Source organism: Anser anser (genome assembly GCF_964211835.1).
Source record: "Anser anser genome assembly, chromosome: 3".
Taxonomy (NCBI): Eukaryota; Metazoa; Chordata; class Aves; order Anseriformes; family Anatidae; genus Anser; species Anser anser.
Window position 1 is genome coordinate 103,228,141 of NC_139722.1, and position 3,835 is coordinate 103,231,975.

At 40.4% G+C, this 3,835-nt stretch overlaps 1 long non-coding RNA gene across 1 annotated transcript in view; it reads right to left on the minus strand.

Moving 5' to 3' along the window:
• Positions 1–221: 221 nt before the first annotated feature.
• LOC310896195 overlaps positions 222–3,835 on the minus strand; it is a 47,948-nt gene continuing 44,334 nt past the window's right edge. The window contains exon 3 of the long non-coding RNA XR_014581274.1: positions 222–1,448. This is a non-coding gene — a long non-coding RNA (uncharacterized lncRNA). The remainder of the gene's footprint in view (positions 1,449–3,835) is intronic.

A 3,835-nucleotide genomic window follows, 5' to 3' on the forward strand; every position in this document is an offset into this window, starting at 1 on the left:
TTCCTTTTGGACAGTTGCAGAGAGCAATAAGGTCTCTCCTGAACCTCCTCTTCTCCAAACTAAAAAGTCCTTCGAAGGACATCATTATAAAATCAGCCCAGGCTTTGGCTTTGCCTACAAATCCCATCTTCTTGCAGCAGAAAATGGCAAGGGAAATGTGAGCACAACACCAGGGTTTGGAGCAACTAATCTATTTAGCACCAAGACAGAGACAACTCAGGAGCAATGTAGACATAGGCCATATGTCTGGTGCAAAAACTTCAGTGTGCTATAGTTAGCTAGAGCATTTGTATTCTGCACTGGCTATCAGCAGAATCAGGAGTACATAGGGAGATGTTCCTCCACTGGCATTATTCAATATTTCATATTTTAAGACCAAATTAGAAGGAAAAATACTTGAAGTACAAATAGTCATCTTCAGAGAAACTCAAATATGTGGTAAGAGGGAGAAGAAATTAGAGAGCTTCCAGAGTCAAAAAAATGACAGCACACACTCAAAAATCTGCTGCTCTAATTTCATTGCAGACCAGGTGGTATTTGGCTGTTCCCAGTGCAGAGTGGTTTTATGCTAGTTGAGAGCAGTCAAACCCCTTGCTTCATAAAAGAAATGGGAAGATTGGCTCAGCAGCATCATTTAAACTTGCCCTCAAATGTTTGCAGATCGACCTTGAGAAAAAGGATGTATAAACACATGACCTTGTATAATAATCCCATTCCTCTGGCTTCTCTGCATAAAAACACAGGCTCACACAGATTTAACATCATCATATTAAATACACTTTTGCAAAGATTCTTTTGATTCTACAAGCAGCTTTTGACTTCTGAAACTTGGTGCTCAGCACATCACTGCGACGTCAAAATGGCAAGAAGTGGAACAGTGAGTTTGGGTTTTCCAAATGGCAATAGTAACACTCCAGCACCTGATACTCTTGCTTGCACTGTTGCTTTGTCTGGTGTGTGCACAGGAGCATTTAAAAAATACTAGAAAGTCATGACTGGCCTGGCTCCTGGGAAACCTGACAAATCGGCAATGATAGGATTACAGACTGCTAACAGCAGCACTGAGAGATGCATTTTACTGACTACACCAGGGTGATCAGACCCATATTGTTAGAAGAACTGACCAGGAACACGAAAAGAGGGCACAATCAGCAACCTAGGGAGCCCTTGCTTAAACGAGAACATCCAGAGAGCATTAATTAGCGAGAAAACTAAAGGGCAATGGGAAAGAGAGTCTTCAAGGTGGGGCATCAGCTCAGTGCCCCAGTGGGCCTGGCCAGCAGCACAGCAGTCAGAACAAATTGCAGAAGACAAAGCTGGAGGACTCCCCGGGAACCACAGCTCAGGCAGCTGGTACAAGGTCTAGGTCCATCTTTGCCCTGGGTGACGGAAAAAAGGAGATAACGCACTGAGAGCACCAGTGCTGCAGCAGGCACAGGCTGCATAGCCTGTAAACAAAGAGGAGAACAAAACAAGATAAGCTGCCTGACAGAAGATGCCATGAGGTATTCAAAAAATAAAAATAAAAAAAAGTAAAGGGTTTGTACCTTTGGTGACATTTGCCTTGGTGCAAGAATAGTCTTTTGAAATGAGGACTGTATAATTAACGTTTGAAGTAGTTACATACTTAGGACAGAACTGAACACCATCAAGCATTTTAAACTGTAACAATCAGGTGGCTATCAGGCTTTATGATTTTAAAAACTTGAGAGTGCTCAGAAACTAAATCACTTCAGGTAGTCATTTCACCCACATTTTCCTCCGTTTGCCAGCACACTCAGGTGCTCATGAATTGGGAGAAGTGGTGTAGAATCATAGAAACATCTAATCTGGAAAAGACCTTCAAGATCATCAAGCCCAATCATCAACCTGACTTACCAAGTCCCACCACTTAACCATGTCCACACATCTCTTAAACACCTCCAGGGACGGGGACACCACCCCTTCTTCAGGCAGCCTGCTCCAATGCGTGGCCAACTTCTCTGTGGAGAAATTCTTTCTAATATCTAACCTAAACCTCCCCTGGCACAACCTGAGGCAGTCATCTTTCATTTTATCACCTGTCGCCTGAGAAATGAGACTGATACCCTCCTCACTGTGCCTCCTTTCAGGAGGTTGTATGGAGCGATGAGGTCTCCCTTCAGCCTGCTCTTCAGACTATGCAGCCCCTGTTCCTCAGCTGCTCCTCATAACTCTTTTTCTAGGCCCTTCACCACCTTCATTGCTTTTTTCTGCACATGTTTGAGCAACTCAATGCCCTTTCTGTAATGAGGGGCCCAAAACTAAACACAGTACTTGAGGTGCAGTCTCACCAGTGCCACATAAAAGGGGACGATCACTTCCCTAGTACTGTTGGCCAGGACTGGGATTGCAGGAGCAATGTGTTGCAGATTTAGCTAATAGTTGGTGCAAAACACTTCTTCCTGCATACCGTGCATTTAGTTGGCCTAACAACTTCCCATACCCCATTGAAAATATTGCATAAGGGTCTGCAAAGGTAGATGCTGTCATTGTTGTCCCAGATTTGATGATGTCCAATGCCACAAGACCAAATTCAGTCAAGCTCTTAAGCACATGCCTAAACTAAGGATGTGAATAGCCCCTTGAGCCAAAGACTCTGAAATTCCTAATAGGTTCCAAGATGTGCTTAAAGACTTCACATGGAAAGCCTCTAAGATGGCTATGCAATGATATCTGAAGAAAATCTTAATGTGAAATCACAAATATACTCAAAATACTTCAATTTATTAATATAAAATGCATGCAGGCATAGTGTGCAAGTATTTGTGTGTGCATATGTACACAGGGTCATCACTGTGATTCTTTTTTTCTTTTTTTTTAAATAGGGAAAAATGCTCTGGTAAATGTTTCCAGAAAATAAAAATGGTTACAGATAACAAAGGATATATTCATGTTTTTAATTCAAAGGAATATTCTCTATTCTTCCCTTGCCTAGCTCTGACACAACGTGTCCTTATCCTATGATCACAGAAATGTTCTTGCTACTCAGCATTGCTTTAAATTGCTAGTATATGTTTGTTTGTTTGTTTAAGTCTCTTACAAATTTTACAAGGCTGCACACACTTAGCAGGGCTTCATTTTCACATGTGTCTCTCTTCCATAAAAGCTGCTCACTTATTTTAAATATAACTACAAGCCATGAGAAAATGATTACGAAGAGCACTATCATTAGTTTTGTACCATCAGGACAGTGTTTATATGAGTTTATACTACAGAGGTACTCATATTTGAATAACACATGCACATTGTCCTCAGACAAGGAAAAAATGCCCAACCAACCATATAAGCCAAGGCACAAAATTTAATTAGGAAGATAAGAGTTGTTTTTTTAATTTTTTTTAGGTTTCAGAAAAAGATAATTTTAGGCATAGAATTAGCATCTTCTAATAATCTTAGACAAAAATGATTTTGTTTTGCTTTGGTTTGTAAATTAGCTCATGATTAAAGTATCTCTCTAGTTGAGCTTCATTGTCTTTTTGTGCCTATTTTCTGAATGCAACCCTGACCTGAATACTCTTGTAGCTCAAGTACAAGATTTGAGAGCATGAGAGGAACAATTACTATAAAGTGAAGTACTTACAGTTTTACTGCAAAATCAATGAACTTTCAAGTTATTTTTATCATATTTTGCAGCTGTTCTGTTTGCTTTGAATGATGTTTATCACATGAAAAACTGTAATATTTTTAAAGGATGCTTTCTCTGGAAACTTCCTCCACCTTTATTTTCTTGCATCACCCAGTGCTGTAAATGCTCCTTCCCAAAGATATTTTTATCCCGTGATTCTCCCATGCCTCAGAAATGATCTCTCTCAAC